The 17,287-nt window shown below is 42.7% G+C and overlaps 18 non-coding genes across 18 annotated transcripts; all 18 read left to right on the top strand.

Moving 5' to 3' along the window:
• Positions 1 to 3,759: 3,759 nt before the first annotated feature.
• On the top strand, positions 3,760 to 3,831 carry trnaq-cug (transfer RNA glutamine (anticodon CUG)). The gene has a single exon. It is a non-coding gene; the product is annotated as a tRNA-Gln (tRNA).
• A 1,237-nt stretch (positions 3,832 to 5,068) lies between these two features.
• trnaq-cug (transfer RNA glutamine (anticodon CUG)) lies at positions 5,069 to 5,140 on the top strand. Its single transcript has one exon. It is a non-coding gene; the product is annotated as a tRNA-Gln (tRNA).
• A 410-nt stretch (positions 5,141 to 5,550) lies between these two features.
• Positions 5,551 to 5,622, top strand: trnaq-uug (transfer RNA glutamine (anticodon UUG)). Its single transcript has one exon. It is a non-coding gene; the product is annotated as a tRNA-Gln (tRNA).
• Positions 5,623 to 6,931: 1,309 nt separating this feature from the next.
• On the top strand, positions 6,932 to 7,003 carry trnaq-cug (transfer RNA glutamine (anticodon CUG)). The gene has a single exon. It is a non-coding gene; the product is annotated as a tRNA-Gln (tRNA).
• Positions 7,004 to 8,238: 1,235 nt separating this feature from the next.
• trnaq-cug (transfer RNA glutamine (anticodon CUG)) lies at positions 8,239 to 8,310 on the top strand. The gene has a single exon. It is a non-coding gene; the product is annotated as a tRNA-Gln (tRNA).
• A 261-nt stretch (positions 8,311 to 8,571) lies between these two features.
• On the top strand, positions 8,572 to 8,643 carry trnaq-uug (transfer RNA glutamine (anticodon UUG)). The gene has a single exon. It is a non-coding gene; the product is annotated as a tRNA-Gln (tRNA).
• A 750-nt stretch (positions 8,644 to 9,393) lies between these two features.
• On the top strand, positions 9,394 to 9,465 carry trnaq-uug (transfer RNA glutamine (anticodon UUG)). The gene has a single exon. It is a non-coding gene; the product is annotated as a tRNA-Gln (tRNA).
• A 546-nt stretch (positions 9,466 to 10,011) lies between these two features.
• Positions 10,012 to 10,083, top strand: trnaq-uug (transfer RNA glutamine (anticodon UUG)). Its single transcript has one exon. It is a non-coding gene; the product is annotated as a tRNA-Gln (tRNA).
• Positions 10,084 to 10,501: 418 nt separating this feature from the next.
• trnaq-uug (transfer RNA glutamine (anticodon UUG)) lies at positions 10,502 to 10,573 on the top strand. The gene has a single exon. It is a non-coding gene; the product is annotated as a tRNA-Gln (tRNA).
• Positions 10,574 to 10,828: 255 nt separating this feature from the next.
• trnaq-cug (transfer RNA glutamine (anticodon CUG)) lies at positions 10,829 to 10,900 on the top strand. The gene has a single exon. It is a non-coding gene; the product is annotated as a tRNA-Gln (tRNA).
• Positions 10,901 to 11,601: 701 nt separating this feature from the next.
• Positions 11,602 to 11,673, top strand: trnaq-uug (transfer RNA glutamine (anticodon UUG)). The gene has a single exon. It is a non-coding gene; the product is annotated as a tRNA-Gln (tRNA).
• A 422-nt stretch (positions 11,674 to 12,095) lies between these two features.
• On the top strand, positions 12,096 to 12,167 carry trnaq-uug (transfer RNA glutamine (anticodon UUG)). The gene has a single exon. It is a non-coding gene; the product is annotated as a tRNA-Gln (tRNA).
• Positions 12,168 to 12,595: 428 nt separating this feature from the next.
• On the top strand, positions 12,596 to 12,667 carry trnaq-uug (transfer RNA glutamine (anticodon UUG)). Its single transcript has one exon. It is a non-coding gene; the product is annotated as a tRNA-Gln (tRNA).
• Positions 12,668 to 13,253: 586 nt separating this feature from the next.
• trnaq-uug (transfer RNA glutamine (anticodon UUG)) lies at positions 13,254 to 13,325 on the top strand. Its single transcript has one exon. It is a non-coding gene; the product is annotated as a tRNA-Gln (tRNA).
• Positions 13,326 to 13,747: 422 nt separating this feature from the next.
• On the top strand, positions 13,748 to 13,819 carry trnaq-uug (transfer RNA glutamine (anticodon UUG)). Its single transcript has one exon. It is a non-coding gene; the product is annotated as a tRNA-Gln (tRNA).
• A 1,552-nt stretch (positions 13,820 to 15,371) lies between these two features.
• trnaq-uug (transfer RNA glutamine (anticodon UUG)) lies at positions 15,372 to 15,443 on the top strand. The gene has a single exon. It is a non-coding gene; the product is annotated as a tRNA-Gln (tRNA).
• A 257-nt stretch (positions 15,444 to 15,700) lies between these two features.
• trnaq-cug (transfer RNA glutamine (anticodon CUG)) lies at positions 15,701 to 15,772 on the top strand. Its single transcript has one exon. It is a non-coding gene; the product is annotated as a tRNA-Gln (tRNA).
• Positions 15,773 to 17,144: 1,372 nt separating this feature from the next.
• Positions 17,145 to 17,216, top strand: trnaq-cug (transfer RNA glutamine (anticodon CUG)). Its single transcript has one exon. It is a non-coding gene; the product is annotated as a tRNA-Gln (tRNA).
• The last annotated feature ends 71 nt before the right edge of the window (positions 17,217 to 17,287 follow it).

The raw sequence follows: 17,287 nt of genomic DNA, 5'->3' as shown, positions 1-17,287 counted from the left end.
ATGGGCAAGAATGTCAGTCTCTCGATGTGCAAAACTGATAGAAACATACCCCAAGCGACTTGCAGCTGTAATTGGAGCAAAAGGTGGCGCTACAAAGTATTAGCGCAAGGGGGCCGAATAATATTGCACGCCCCACTTTTCAGTTTTTTATTTGTTAAAAAAGTTTAAATTATCCAATAAATTTTCTTCCACTTCACGATTGTGTCCCACTTGTTGTTGATTCTTGACAAAAAATTAAAATTTTATATCTTTATGTTTGAAGCCTGAAATGTGGCGAAAGGTTGCAAGGTTCAAGGGGGACGAATACTTTTGCAAGGCACTGTATATATATAATATGTGTGCATATATATACAGTGCCCTCCATAATTATTGGCACCCCTGAAAAAGATGTGTTTTTTAGCTTCAATTTTTTTTTTTTTTTTTTTTCAAATAATATGGGACCTTAATGGGAAAAAAGAGAAAAATCCAACCTTCAATACAAGTGCATTCATTCAGTGGGGAAAAATCCTACATGAAGAAAAAATTATTTGACATCAAATAATGTATGTCACAATTATTAGCACCCCTGGTGTTAATACTTTGTACGACCCCCTTTTGCCAACAAAACAAGGTCTGGGGACTGAGATGGCCATGGGAGGAGCTTGATTTTGTGTCTGGTGAACCATTTCTGTGTAGATTTTGGCCATATGTTTAGGGTCAACCCATCTTCAGCTTTCGGGCAGAGGGCAACAGATTTTGATTTAAAATGTCCTGGTATTTCAAAGCATTCATGATGCCATGCACCCTAACAAAGTTCCCAGGGCCTCTGGAAGCGAAACAGCCCCACAGCATCGCTGACCCACCCCCATACTTCACAGTGTGTATGAGGTGCTTTTCAGCATGCGCATCTTTCGTGGCACGCCAGACCCACTAAGAGTGTTTGTTGCCAAAAAGCTCAATCTTGGTCTCATCTGACCAAAGCACACGGTCCCAGTTGAAGCCTGGGATCGTGTGTATTTTTGTCCATGTATACATTTTGTGTGTGTGTGTGTGTTAGGGCTGTCAAAATGATCGCGTTAACGGGCGTTAATTAATTTTTTTAATTAATCACGTTAAAATATTTGACGCAATTAACGCAGATCCCACGCTCAGAGAGATTTAAATGACAGTACACAGTGAAACGCTCACTTGTTGTGTTTTATGGAGTTTTGCCGCCCTCTGCTGGCGCTTGGGTTCGACTGATTTTATAGGCTTCAGCATCCATGAGCGTTGTGTAAGTAATTATTGACATCAACAATGGCGGGCTACTAGTTTATTTTTTGATTGAAAATTTTACAAATTTTATTAAAACGAAAACATTAAGAGGGGTTTTAATATAAAATTTCTCCAACTTGTACTAACATTTTTCTTTTAAGAACTACAAGTCTTTCTATCCATGGATCGCTTTAATAGAATGTTAATAATGTTAATGCCATCTTGTTGATTTATTGTTATAATAAACAAATAGTCCTTATGTACTGTAAGTTCAATGTATATATCCATCATGTGTCTTATATTTCCATTCCAACAATAATTTACAGAAAAATATGGCATATTTTATAGATGGTTTGAATTGCGATTAATTGCGATTAATTACGATTAATTAATTTTTAAGCTGTAATTAACTCAATTAAAAATTTTAATCGTTTGACAGCCCTAATATATATATATATATATATATATATATATATATATATATATATATATATATATATATATATATATATATATATATATATATATATAATAAAAACTATATATGTGTGGATATGTCTGATGCCAATGAACATTTTTGAGTGGTTGAAAGTGAAAAAATATTCATAAATGACTTAGTTATCACACTTCAAAGGAAAAGCCATACTTTGGACAAAATCACAAGAATTTGGTCAAAATAAAATAACGCCCACGGGTTAAAAAAAAAAGGCAAACAAAAATCGGCATAAATACATTTTTTTATCAATTTATTCCTGAAACGTCGTCCAGCACTCAAGTAAAAAAAGGTTTTGTTTTATATTTGAAACCCATTTCATTACATTTTTTCTTTTTTAATGCAAACCTGCTTAACTGCAGGACTCCAAATACTCAATGCCTCTGTTTTTGCAGTCAAAGCCAAAATTAGCCCAAATATAATAGATATATAGTCCTTATAAAAGGACTAATCCAAGCAACTAATAGAAGGCGACGTACATAAATCTCTACTTGGATTAGTTGAATTTTGTTGTTACTTCAGCCCACTGCAAGGCAAAGCTTCTGCGTGCTGCTGACTACTGGACGGTAGTAAAATTGCAGCCACTGAAATGTTTATTTCCACCAAAAACACACGTACTGTATATTGATCAATACAGACGGATTTTAGATCGATACAAGAATTGTGTGACGTAATACGAGTATCACAACAAATCTCGGAATCGATTTTTTGTAACACCCCTACTTTGGAATCATATTATGGTTGATCTCCAAACTGTATCACTTTTTGGCATTCGAGATTAGAGTTTCTGCTGTGTATTTCAAAGTTGCCATTTTAATTAAAATCTAATCGGATCCATTTCCCCTTCCTCGCACAGACTGATTTGCCTCGGGGCATCGCCTGAGGTAGCACTAACACAGAGGCACTTTATACAGAGCAGACATGTTCATTTCATATAATGTATGTTTACAAACGCCTGCACAGTGGTGTGGGGAAATCCACCAGAGATGTGACTTCTGCCACTTCTATCATCAAGTCACACTCTTGTGCCCAAATGCACAGTGTGAAGGATCAAGCACATCTTGTGGTAGAAAGAGCGCCACAAATTAGCAGCATGAGGGGATTCAACATTAAATTGACAGACCACCCAGATAAAACGGACGGATTTGAATAGGGTGAATGGATTTGGGTTGAAGGTCCTCGGAGGCCGTGCCAGCGAGCTCTCGAAGGAATTGTGCGTGATAGAGGATGAGCTGACATTATGATGCATGTGCAGGCTGGCCGAGCCAGGGTGTTTCTGTTTGTATGGGGAACACAAGACACCATTGGCCAACATTAATCTCATATTAAGGGAATAAAAAATGTTAATAACTTGGTAGTAGTTAGCTACCAATTTGTTTCAATAGAAGGAAAGACATTGATTTAACCAGTACATGTTTTCATGACAAATTACGGAGTAGACGAGCATATCGGAGACTTTAAGTCTAATCATTTGCCTCAGGCTTATTTGCCCTCAATGAAATGTAAAACTACATGCAGGAGTAAGCATGAAATGATGAGATTATCATAATTAAGATATAAAGTGACATACGGACATAAACGAAATAGAACATTGTAAATTCAGGCTATTGTGATTCTTTTTTTTTTTTTTTTTAAACTCCCCATTTAAATGATTTTGTTGCTGTTTCAGAGAAACTGGAGCAAATATGACAAACTATTGAGTGTGTGGTTCTGTAAGTGTAGTTATGATGTGTTGCCAATCGTCTGAAACACGTAGCAAAAATGTCAACGGTAAAATTAATTTACTGCCATTAAATAGTGCAGCAGCAAAAAAAAAAAAAAAAAAAAAAAAAAAATACAATAAATACAATTCCCCCTACCAAATAAAACGTCTTGCTTCCATGGTGTACTGGCAAGCACTTTGTGCACCGACTCCACTGATCTGAAGTCTCGGGAGAACCTCGACGTTTTGTGACCCGCAGCAACAGTATAATGCAAAACAGGGGTTCATGCCATGCCTTTTGAAACAAACACCCTGTTTTGAAAACTGAAACGGTTCCATGGTGTAATGTCTAGCACTCTGGACTCTGAATCCAGTGGCCCGAGTTCAAGTCTCGGTGGAACCTTACTGATTTATTACCAGCAACATTACAATGAAAACCAGGACCACCTGCCATGCTTTTTTAAACAATACACCCGCTCTAGAATGAGAGTGGGTTCCATTGTGTAATTGCTAGCATTCTGGACTCTGAATCTAGCAATCTGAGTTCAAGTCTCGGTGGAACCTTAAGCTTTTGGTACCCACAGCAGCAACAGTACAATGAAAACCAGGACCTCATGCCATGCCTTTTTGAACAAACACCCTGTTTTGAAGAAACAAAGGGTTCCATGGTTTAATGGCTAGCACTCTGGACTTTGAATCTAGTGAGCCGCGTTCACGTCTCGGTGGAACCTTGAGGATTAGTTACCTGCAGTAACAACAGTACATTGAAAACCAGGACCTCTTGCCATCCATTTTGAAAAAAAAAACACCCTGTTTGTAAGTGTGAAAAGGTTCCATGTTGTAATGGCTAGCCCTCTGGACTCTGAATCCAGTGATCCGAGTGCAAGTCTCGGGCGAACCTTAAACTTTTTTTACCCCCAGCTTTAATAGTTTAATGAAAACCAGGACGTCATGCCATGCCTTTTGAATCAAACACCCTGCTTGACCGTGTCAAAGGGTTTCATGGTGTATTGGCTAGCACTCTGGACTCTGAATCCTGTGATCCGAGTTCAAGTCTCGGTGGCACATTCAGATTTTGTTACGAGCAAAAGTGCAATGAAAACCAGGACCACCTGCCATGCCTTTTGAAACAAACACCTTGTTTAAAAATTAAACCAGGGTTCCATGGTGTAATGGCTAGCACTCTGGACTCTGAAACCAGTGATCCGAGTTTAAGTCTCGGTAGAACCTTGAGGATTTGTTACATGTAACAGTTCAATGAAAACCAGGACCACATGCCATGCCTTTTGAAACAATACACCCGCTGCAGAATGCGAATGGGTTCCATGGTGTCATGGCTAGGACTGTGAATCTAGCAATCTGAGTTCAAGTCTCGGTGGAACCTTAAGCTTTTGTTACCCACAGCAGCAACAGTACAATGAAAACCAGGAACTCATGCCATGCCTTTTGAAACAAACACCCTGTCCTGAAGACTGAAAAGGTTCCATGGTGTAATGGCTCGCACTCTGAATCCAGCAAGCCGAGTTCAAGTCTCAGTGGAACCTTAGGTTTTTGTTACCCGCAGCAGCAACACTACAATGTAAACCAGGACCTCATGCCATGCCTTTTGAAACAAACACCTTGTTTAAAAATTAAAGCAGGGGTCCATGGTGTAATGGCTAGCACTCTGGACTCTGAATCCAGTGATCCGAGTTCAAGTCTCGGTGGAACCTTCAGGCTGAGTTACCCGCAGCAACAACAGTACATTGAAAACCAGGACCTCTTCCCATGCCTTTGAAAAAAAATACCCTGTTTGTAAGTGTGAAATGGTTCCAAGATGTAATGGCTAGCCCTCTGGACTCTGAATCCAGTGATCAGAGTTCAAGTCTCGGTGGAACCTTGAGATTTTGTTACCAGCAACAGTGCAATGAAAACAAGGACCACCTGCCATGCCTTTTGAAACAATACACCCACTTTAGAAAGAGAATGGGTTCCATGGTGTAATGGCTAGCACTCTGAATCCTGTGATCCGAGTTCAAGTCTCGGTGGAACCTTAAGCTTTTGTTACCCGCAGCAGCACAATCAAAATCAGGACCTCATGCCATGCCTTTTGAAACAAACACCTTGTTTTGAAGAATGAAAGGGTTCCATGGTGTAATGGCTAGCACTCTGGACTTTGAATCCAGTGATCCGAGTTCAAGTCTCGGTGGAACCTTGAGGATTTGTTCCCCGCAGAAGCAACAGTACAATCAAAACCTCATGGTACACCTTTTGAATCAAACACCCTGTTTGAAAGTGTGACAGGGTTTCATGGTGTAATGGCGAGCACTCTGAATTAGAGGTTAGATTTTGTGCCCGAGCCCGAACCCGACCCGACCCGAATGTCGGGCCCACATTTTAAGCATTCACGTTCGGGTCAGTTCGGGTCGGGCCGCCATGCCGGACTAATAAATTATTTTAAAAAATAAAAATAAAAAATTGGAGAGCAGGCTCTCTGTATTGCGCTTCTGCTTGTGCGTGTGCACGAACGCCGTGGCGCCGGCCGCTTTTTCATTTCCTTGTCAGAGAGGCGCGTCCATGTGAGAACAATATCCCACACACTCAGAAATATGTTTAACAAACTTTCCCAGCGTTATTTCGTTGTGTGAATGCTTTGATAATTCTCAAAAAAATATGTAGATTATTTAAACATTAAGAAAACTTGCGTTTTTTTCTGCCAACTCGAAGAAATGAAAATAAATTGCTGCTGCTGCGTTTTTTTCCGCGTCACTCCAAAAAAAAAAAATAAATGGAGAGCAGGCTCTCTGTATTGCGCTTTTGCTTGTGCGTGTGCACGAACGCCGTGGCGCCGGCCGCTTTTTCATTTCCTTGTCAGAGAGGCGCGTCCATGTGAGAACAATATCCCACACACTCAGAAATATGTTTAACAAACTTTCCCAGCGTTATTTCGTTGTGTGAATGCTTTGATAATTCTCAAAAAAATATGTAGATTATTTAAACATTAAGAAAACTTGCGTTTTTTTCTGCCAACTCGAAGAAATGAAAATAAATTGCTGCTGCTGCGTTTTTTCCGCGTCACTCAAAAAAAAAAAAAAAAAAAAAATTGGGTTTTTCGGGCTCGGGCCTGCAAATCTAGTTAAGTGATCGAGCTCGGGCCAGGTCGGGCCTCAATACCAGCGGGCCATGTCGGGTCGGGCTGGATTTTTAAGGCCCGAACTAGGCTCTACTCTGAATCCAGTGATCCGAGTTCAAGTCTCGGTGGAACCTTAAGCTTTTGTTAACCGCAGCAGCATCAGTACAATGAAAACAAGGACCTCATGCCATGCCTTTTTAAACAAACACCCTGTTTTGAAGAACGAAAGGGTTCGATGGTGTAATGGCTAGCACTCTGGACTTTGAGTCTAGTGATCCGAGTTCAAGTCTCAGTGGAACCTTCAGATTTTGTTACGAGCAAAAGTGCAATGAAAACCAGGACCACCTGCCATGCCTTTTGAAACAAACACCTTGTTTAAAAATCAAACCAGGGTTTCATGGTGTAATGGCTAGCACTCTGGACTCTGAATCCAGTGATCCGAGTTCAAGTCTCGGTGGAACCTTAATCTTTTGTTACCCGCAGCAGCAACAGTACAACGAAAACCAGGACCTCATGCCATGCCTTTTGAAACAAACACCTTCTTTATAAATGTGAAAGGCTTCCATGGTGTAATGGCTAGGACTTTGAATCCAGCAAGCCGAGTTCAAGTCTCAGTGGAACCTTAAGTTTTTGTTACCCGCAGCAGCAACAGTACATTGAAAACCAGGACCTCTTCCCATGCCTTTGAAAAAAATACCCTGTTTGTAAGTGTGAAATGGTTCCAAGATGTAATGGCTAGCCCTCTGGACTCTGAATCCAGTGATCCGCGTTCAAGTCTCGGTGGAACCTTGAGGATTAGTTACCTGCAGCAACAACAGTGCATTGAAAACCAGGACCTCTTGCCATCCGTTTTGAAAAAAAAAACACCCTGTTTGTAAGTGTGAAAAGGTTCCATGTTGTTATGGCTAGCCCTCTGGACTCTGAATCCAGTGATCCGAGTGCAAGTCTCGGGCGAACCTTAAACTTTTTTTACCCGCAGCTTTAATAGTTTAATGAAAACCAGGACGTCATGCCATGCCTTTTGAATCAAACACCCTGTTTGACCGTGTCAAAGGGTTTCATGGTCAATTGGCTAGCACTCTGGACTCTGAATCCTGTGATCAGAGTTCAAGTCTCGGTGGCACCTTCAGATTTTGTTACGAGCAAAAGTGCAATGAAAACCAGGACCACCTGCCCTGCCTTTTGAAACAAACACCTTGTTTAAAATTTAAACCAGGGTTCCATGGTGTAATGGCCAGCACTCTGGACTCTGAAACCAGTGATCCGAGTTTAAGTCTCGGTAGAACCTTGAGGATTTGTTACATGTAACAGCTCAATGAAAACCGGGACCACATGCCATACCTTTTGAAACAATACACCCGCTGTAGAATGCGAATGGGTTCCATGGTGTCATGGCTAGGACTGTGAATCTAGCAATCTGAGTTCAAGTCTCGGTGGAACCTTAAGCTTTTGTTACCCACAGCAGCAACAGTACAATGAAAACCAGGAACTCATGCCATGCCTTTTGAAACAAACACCCTGTCTTGAAGACTGAAAAGGTTCCATGGTGTAATGGCTAGCACTCTGAATCCAGCAAGCCGAGTTCAAGTCTCAGTGGAACCTTAGGTTTTTGTTACCCGCAGCAGCAACACTACAATGTAAACCAGGACCTCATGCCATGCCTTTTGAAACAAACACCTTGTTTAAAAATTAAAGCAGGGCTCCATGGTGTAATGGCTAGCACTCTGGACTCTGAATCCAGTGATCCGAGTTCAAGTCTCGGTGGAACCTTGAGGCTGAGTTAGCCGCAGCAACAACAGTACATTGAAAACCAGGACCTCTTCCCATGCCTTTGAAAAAAATACCCTGTTTGTAAGTGTGAAATGGTTCCAAGATGTAATGGCTAGCCCTCTGGACTCTGAATCCAGTGATCAGAGTTCAAGTCTCGGTGGAACCTTAAGCTTTTGTTACCCGCAGCAGCAACAGCACAATCAAAATCAGGACCTCATGCCATGCCTTTTGAAACAAACACCTTGTTTTGAAGAATGAAAGGGTTCCATGGTGTAATGGCTAGCACTCTGGACTTTGAATCCAGTGATCCGAGTTCAAGTCTCGGTGGAACCTTGAGGATTTGTTCCCCGCAGAAGCAACAGTACAATGAAAACCAAAACCTAATAGCACGCCTTTTGAATCAAACACCCTGTTTGAAAGTGTGACAGGGTTCCATGGTGTAATGGCTAGCACTCTGAATCCAGTGATCCGAGTTCAAGTCTCGGTGGAACCTTAAGCTTCTGTTACCCGCAGCAGCAACAGTACAATGAAAACAAGGACCTCATGCCATGCCTTTTTAAACAAACACCCTGTTTTGAAGAACGAAAGGGTTCCATGGTGTAATGGCTAGCACTCTGGACTCTGAAACCAGTGATCCGAGTTTAAGTCTCGGTTGAACCTTGAGGATTTGTTACATGTAACAGTTCAATGAAAACCAGGACCACATGCCATGCCTTTTGAAACAATATACCCACTTTAGAACGAGAGTGGGTTCCATGGTGTAATTGCTAGCACTCTGGACTCTGACTCTAGCAATCCGAGTTCAAGTCTCAGTGGAACCTTAAGTTTTTGTTACCCGCAGTAGCAACAGTACATTGAAAACCAGGACCACCTGCCATTCCTTTTGAAACAATACACCAACTTTCGAATGAGATTGGGATCCATGGTGTAATGGCTAGCACTCTGGACTCTGAATCCAGTGATCAGAGTTCAAGTCTTGGTGGAACCTTAAGCTTTTGTTACCCGCAGCAGCAACCGCGCTGTCAAAATCAGGACCTCATGCCATGCCTTTTGAAACAAACACCTTGTTTTGAAGAATGAAAGGGTTCCATGGTGTAATGGCTAGCACTCTGGACTTTGAATCCAGTGATCCGAGTTCAAGTCTCGGTGGAAGCTTTAGGTTTTGTTACCAGCAACAGTGCAATGAAAACAAGGAACACCTGCCATGCCTTTTGAAACAATACACCCAATTTAGAATGAGAATGGGTTACGTGGTGTAATGGCTAGCACTCTGGGCTCTGAATCCAGTGATCCGAGTTCAAGTCTCGGTGGAACCTTAAGCTTTTGTTACCCGCAGCAGCAACAGCACAATCAAAATCAGGACCTTATGCCATGCCTTTTGAAACAAACACCTTGTTTTGAAGAATGAAAGGGTTCCATGGTGTAATGTTAGTTCAAGTCTCGGAGGAACCTTGAGCATTTGTTCCCCGCAGAAGCAACAGTACAATGAAAACTAAAACCTCATGGCACGCCTTTTGAATCAAACACCCTGTTTGAAAGTGTGAAAGGGTTCCGTGTTGTAAAGGCTAGCACTCTGAATCCAGTGATCCGAGTTCAAGTCTCGGTGGAACCTTGTGGTTTTGTTACCAGTAAAAGTGCAATGAAAACAAGGACCACCTGCCATGCCTTTTGAAACAATACACCCACTTTAGAACGAGAATGGGTTCCATGGTGTAATGGCTAGCACTCTGTACTTTGACTCCAGTGATCCGAGTTCAAGTCTCGGTGGAACCATGAGGATTTGTTACCCGCAGGAGCAACAATGCAATGAAAACAGGGACCACCTGCCATGACTTTTGAAACAATATACCCACTTTAGAATGACAATGGGTTCCATGGTCTCATGGCGAGCACTTTAATTTCCAGTGATCCGAGTTCAGTTCTCTGTGGAACCTTCAGGATTTGTTAACCGCAGCAGCAACAGTACAATGAAAACCAGGACCTCATGCCATGCCTTTTTAAACAAACACCCTGTTTTGAAGAACGGAAGGGTTCCATGGTGTAATGGCTAGCACTCTGGACTCTGAAACCAGTGATCCGAGTTTAAGTCTCGGTTGAACCTTGAGGATTTGTTACATGTAACAGTTCAATGAAAACCAGGACCACATGCCATGCCTTTTGAAACAATACACCCAGTTTTGAAAAATGAAAGGGTTCCATGGTGTGATGGCAAGCACTCTGGACTTTGAATCCAGTGATCCGAGTTCAAGTCTCGGTGGAACCTTGAGGATTTGTTACCCGCAGGAGCAACAATGCAATGAAAACAACGACCACCTGCCATGCCTTTTGAAACAATATACCCACTTTAGAATGAGAATGGGTTCCATGGTCTCATGGCTAGCACTTTAGTTTCCAGTGATCAGAGTTCAAGTCTCGGTGGACCTTGAGGATTTGTTACCCGCAGCAGCAACTGTACAATGAAAACCAAAACCTCATGGTATGCCTTTTTAATCAAACACCCAGTGTGAGCATGTGACAGGGTTCCATGGTGTAATGGCTAGCACTCTGGACTCTGAATCCAGTTATCCGAGTTCAAGTCTCGGTGGAACCTTAGTCTTTAATTTTTAAACAAGGTGTTTGTTTCAAAAGGCATGGCATGAGGTCCTGGTTTTCAATGTACTGTTGCTGCTGCGGGTAACAAAAACTTAAGGTTCCACTGAGACTTGAACTCGGCTTGCTGGATTCAGAGTCCTAGCCATTACACCATGGAAGCCTTTCACATTTATAAAGAAGGTGTTTGTTTCAAAAGGCATGGCATGAGCAGGGTTCCATGGTGTAATGGCTAGCACTCTGGACTCTGACTCTAGCAATCCGAGTTCAAGTCTCAGTGGAACCTTAAGCTTTTGTTACCCACAGCAGCAACAGTACATTGAAAACCGGGACCTCTTCCCATGCCTTTGAAAAAAATACCCTGTTTGTAAGTGTGAAATGGTTCCAAGATGTAATGGCTACCCATCTGGACTCTGAATCCAGTGATCCGAGTTCAAGTCTCGGTGGAACCTTGAGATTTTGTTGCCAGCAACAGTGCAATGAAAACAAGGACCACCTGCCATGCCTTTTGAAACAATACACCCACTTTAGAATGAGAATGGGTTCCATGGTCTCATGGCTAGCACTTTAATTTCCAGTGATCAGAGTTCAAGTCTCGGTGGAACCTTAAGCTTTTGTTACCCGCAGCAGCAACAGCACAATCAAAATCAGGACCTCATGCCATGCCTTTTGAAACAAACACCTTGTTTTGAAGAATGAAAGGGTTCCATGGTGTAATGGCGAGCACTCTGGACTTTGAATCCAGTGATCCGAGTTCAAGTCTCGGTGGAACCTTGAGGATTTGTTCCCCGCAGAAGCAACAGTACAATGAAAACCAAAACCTCATGGCACGCCTTTTGAATCAAACACCCTGTTTGAAAGTGTGACAGGGTTCCATGGTGTAATGGCTAGCACTCTGAATCCAGTGATCCGAGTTCAAGTCTCGGTGGAACCTTAAGCTTCTGTTAACCGCAGCAGCAACAGTACAATGAAAACAAGGACCTCATGCCATGCCTTTTTAAACAAACACCCTGTTATGAAGAACGAAAGGGTTCCATGGTGTAATGGCTAGCACTCTGGACTCTGAAACCAGTGATCTGAATTCAAGTCTCGGGGGAACCTTAAGCTTTTGTTACCCGCAGCAGCAACAGCACAATCAAAATCAGGACCTTATGCCATGCCTTTTGAAACAAACACCTTGTTTTGAAGAATGAAAGGGTTCCATGGTGTAATGGTTAGCACTCTGGGCTTTGAATCCAGTGATCCGAGTTCAAGTCTCGGTGGAACCTTGAGCATTTGTTCCCCGCAGAAGCAACAGTACAATGAAAACCAGGACCCCATGCCATGCCATGCCATTTGAAACAAACACCCTGTCTTGAAGAATGAAAGGGTTCCATGGTGTATTGGCTAGCACTCTGGACTTTGAATCCAGTGATCCAAATTCCAGTCTCAGTGGAACCTTGAGGATTTGCTGCCTGCAACAGTACAGTCAAAACTAGGACCACCTGCCATGCATTTTGAAACAAACACCCTGTTTGTTAGTGTGTAAGGGTTCCATTGTGTAATGGCTAGCCCTCTGGACTCTGAATCTAGCAATCTGAGTTCAAGTCTCGGTGGAACCTTAAGCTTTTGTTACCCGCAGCAGCAACTGTACAATGAAAACCAAAACCTCATGGTATGCCTTTTTAAACAAACACCCTGTTTTGAAGAACGAAAGGGTTCCATGGTGTAATGGCTAGCACTCTGGACTTTGAGTCTAGTGATCCGAGTTCAAGTCTCGGTGGAACCTTCAGATTTTGTTACAAGCAAAAGTGCAATGAAAACCAGGACCACCTGCCATGCCTTTTGAAACAAACACCTTGTTTAAAAATTAAACCAGGGTTCCATGGTGTAATGGCTAACATTCTGGACTCTGAAACCAGTGATCCGAGTTTAAGTCTCGGTTGAACCTTGAGGATTTGTTACATGTAACAGTTCAATGAAAACCAGGACCACATGCCATGCCTTTTGAAACAATACACCCACTTTAGAAGGAGAGTGGGTTCCATGGTGTAATTGCTAGCACTCTGGACTCTGACTCTAGCAATCCGAGTTCAAGTCTCAGTGGAGCCTTAAGTTTTTGTTACCCGCAGTAGCAACAGTACATTGAAAACCAGGACCACCTGCCATTCCTTTTGAAACAATACACCAACTTCAGAATGAGAATGGGATCCATAGTGTAATGGCAAGCACTCTGGACTCTGAATCCAGTGATCAGAGTTCATGTCTTGGTGGAACCTTAAGCTTTTTTTTACCCGCAGCAGCAACAGCGCGGTCAAAATCAGGACCTCATGCCATGTCTTTTGAAACAAACACCTTGTTTTGAAGAATGAAAGGGTTCCATGGTGTAATGGCTAGCACTCTGGACTTTGAATCCAGTGATCTGAGTTCAAATCTCGGTGGAACCTTGAGGATTTGTTCCCCGCAGAAGCAACAGTACAATGATAACCAAAACCTCATGGCATGCCTTTTGAATCAAACACCCTGTTTGAAAGTGTGACAAGGTTCCATGGTGTAATGGCTTGCACTCTGAATCCAGTGATCCGAGTTCAAGTCTTGGTGGAACCTTAAGCTTTTGTTACCCGCAGCAGCAACAGTGCAATGAAAACAAGGACCTCATGCCATGCCTTTTTAAACAAACACCCTGTTTTGAAGAACGAAAGGGTTCCATGGTGTAATGGCTAGCACTCTGGACTTTGAGTCTCGTGATCCGACTTCAAGTCTCGGGGGAACCTTAAGCTTTTGTTACCCGCAGCAGCAACAGCACAATCAAAATCAGGACCTTATGCCATGCCTTTTGAAACAAACACCTTGTTTTGAAGAATGAAAGGGTTCCATGGTGTAATGGTTAGCACTCTGGACTTTGAATCCAGTGATCCGAGTTCAAGTCTCGGTGGAACCTTGAGCTTTTGTTCCCCGCAGAAGCAACAGTACAATGAAAACCAGGACCTCATGCCATGCCATTTGAAACAAACACCCTGTCTTGAAGAATGAAAGGGTTCCATGGTGTAATGGTTAGCACTCTGAATCCAGCAAGCCGAGTTCAAGTCTCGGTGGAACCTTAATCTTTTGTTACCCGCAGCAGCAACAGTACAATGAAAACCAGGACCTCATGCCATGCCTTTTGAAACAAACACCTTCTTTATAAATGTGAAAGGCTTCCATGGTGTAATGGCTAGCACTCTGGACTCTGAATCAAGTGATCCGAGTTTAAGTCTCGGTGGAACCTTCAGATTTTGTTACGAGCAAAAATGCAATGAAAACCAGGACCACCTGCCCTGCCTTTTGAAACAAACACCTTGTTTAAAAATTAAACCAGGGTTCCATGGTGTAATGGCTAACACTCTGGACTCTGAAACCAGTGATCCGAGTTTAAGTCTCGGTTGAACCTTGAGGATTTGTTACATGTAACAGTTCAATGAAAACCAGGACCACATGCCATGCCTTTTGAAACAATATACCCACTTTAGAACGAGAGTGGGTTCCATGGTGTAATTGCTAGCACTCTGGACTCTGACTCTAGCAATCCGAGTTCAAGTCTCAGTGGAACCTTAAGCTTTTGTTACCCACAGCAGCAACAGTACATTGAAAACCAGGACCTCTTCCCATGCCTTTGAAAAAAATACCCTGTTTGTTAGTGTGAAATGGTTCCAAGATGTAATGGCTAGCCCACTGGACTCTGAATCCAGTGATCTGAGTTCAAATCTCGGTGGATCCTTGAGGTTTTGTTACCAGCAACAGTGCAATGAAAACAAGGAACACCTGCCATGCCTTTTGAAACAATACACCCAATTCAGAACGAGAATGGGTTCCATGGTGTAATGCCAAGCATGCTGGACTCTGAATCTAGTGATCCGACTTCAAGTCTCAGTGGAACCTTGAGATTTGTTACCAGCAACAGTACAATGCAAACCAGGACCACCCGCCACACTTTTTGAAACAAACACCCTGTTTGTTGGTGTGTAAGGGTTCCATGGTGTAATGGCTAGCCCTCTGGACTGAATCTAGCAATCCGAATTAAAGTCTCGATGGAACCTTAAGCTTTTGTTACCTGCAGCAGCAACAGTACAATGAAAACCAGGACCTCATGCCATGCCATTTGAAACAAACACCCTGTCTTGAAGAATGAAAGGGTTCCATGGTGTATTGGCTAGCACTCTGGATTTTGAATCCAGTGATCCAAATTCCAGTCTCAGTGGAACCTTGAGGATTTGCTGCCTGCAACAGTACAGTCGAAACTAGGACCACCTGCCATGCATTTTGAAACAAACACCCTCTTTGTTAGTTTGTAAGGGTTCCATGGTGTAATGGCTATCCCTCTGGACTCTGAATCTAGCAATCTGAGTTCAAGTCTCGGTGGAACCTTTAGCTTTTGTTACCCGCAACAGTACAATGAAAACCAGGACGTAATGCCATGCCATTTGAAACAAACACCCTGTCCTAAAGAATGAAAGGGTTCCATGGTGTATTGGCTAGCACTCTGGACTTTGAATCCAGTCATCCGAGTTCAAGTCTCGGTGGAACCTTGAGGATTTGTTGCCTGCAATAATACAATCAAAACTAGGACCATCTTTCATGCATTTTGAAACAAACACCCTGTTTGTTAGTGTGCAAGGGTTCCATGGTGTAATGGCTAGCCCTCTGGACTCTGAAACTAGCAATCTGAGTTCAAGTCTCGGTGGAACCTTAAGCTTTTGTTACCCGCAGCAGCAACATTACAATGAAAACCAGGACCTCATGTCATACCTTTTGAAACAAACACCTTGTTTATAAATTAAACCTGGGTTCCATGGTGTAATGGCTAGCACTCTGGACTCTGAATCCAGTGATCCGAGTTCAAGTCTCGGTGGAACCTTGAGGGTTAGTTACCCGTAGCAGCAACTGTACAATGCAAACCAAAACCGCATGGCATACCTCTGGAAACAAACACCCTGTGTGAAAGTGTGACAGGATTGCATGGTGTAATGGCTAGAATGCTGGACTCTGAATCCAGTGATCCAACTTCAAGTCTCGGTGGAACCTTGAGATTTGTTACCAGCAACAGTACAATGAAAACCAGGACCACCTGCTACACTTTTTGAAACAATACACCCGCTTTAGAATGATAGTGGGTTCCATGGTGTAATTGCTCGCACTCTGGACTCTGAATCTAGCGGTTCAAGTCTCGGTGGAACCTTAAGCTTTTGTTCCCCACAGCAGCAACAGTACAATTAAAACCAGGACCTCATGCCATGCCATTTGAAACAAACACCGTCTTGAAGAATGAAAGGGTTACATGGTGTATTGGCTAGCCCTCTGGACTTTGAATCCAGTGATCTGAGTTCAAGTCTCGGTGGAACCTTGAGGATTTGTTGCCCGCAACAGTACAATTAAAACTAGTACCACCTTTCATGCATTTTGAAACAAACTCCCTGTTTGTTAGTGTGTAAGGGTTCCATGGTGTAATGGCTAGCCCTCTGGACTCTGAATCTAGCAATCCGAGCTCAAGTCTCGGTGGAACCTTAAGCTTTTGTTACCCGCAGCAGCAACATTACAATGAAAACCAGGACCTCATGTCATACATTTTGAAAAAAACACCTTGTTTAGACATTAAACCTGGGTTCCATGGTGTAATGGCTAGCACTCTGGACTCTGAATCCAATGATCCGAGTTCAAGTCTCAGTGGAATCTTGAGGGTTAGTTACCTGCTACACTACAGTGAAGACCACCTGCCATCCCTTTCAAAACAATACACCCGATTTAGAATGAGAATAGGTGCCATGGCTAGCACTCTGAATCCATTGATCTGAATTCAAGTCTCCGTGGAACCTTGATGTTTTGTTACCCACAGCAGCAACAGTACAATGAAAACCAGGACCTCATGCCACGCCTTTAGAAACAAACACCTTGTTTATAAATGTAAAATGATTCCATGTTGTAATGGCTAGGACTCTGAATTCAGCAATCCGAGTTCAAGTCTCGGTGGAACCTTAGGCTTTTGTTACCCGCAGCAGCAACAGTACAATGAAAACCAGGACCTCATGCCATGCCTTTTGAAAAAAACACCCTGCTTTGAAGTATGAAAGGGTTCCAGGGTGTAATGGCTGGTACTCTGGACTTTGATGCCAATAATTTGAGTTCAAGTCTCGGTGGAACCTTGAGGATGTGTTACCAGCAACAGTACAATGAAACCCAGGACCTCATGTCATACCTTTTGAAACAAACACCTTGTTGATAAATTAAACCAGGGTTCCATGGTGTAATGGCTAGCACTCTGGACTCTGAATCCAGTGATCCAAGTTCAAGTCTCGGTGGAACCTTGAGGGTTAGTTACCTGCAGCAGCAACTGTACAATGGAAACCAAAACAGCATGCCGGTCCTTTTCAAACAA

Source organism: Corythoichthys intestinalis, chromosome 7, assembly GCF_030265065.1.
Source record: "Corythoichthys intestinalis isolate RoL2023-P3 chromosome 7, ASM3026506v1, whole genome shotgun sequence".
Taxonomy (NCBI): Eukaryota; Metazoa; Chordata; class Actinopteri; order Syngnathiformes; family Syngnathidae; genus Corythoichthys; species Corythoichthys intestinalis.
Note: the sequence above shows the minus strand (reverse complement) of the source record. Positions and strands in the feature narration are given on the sequence as shown.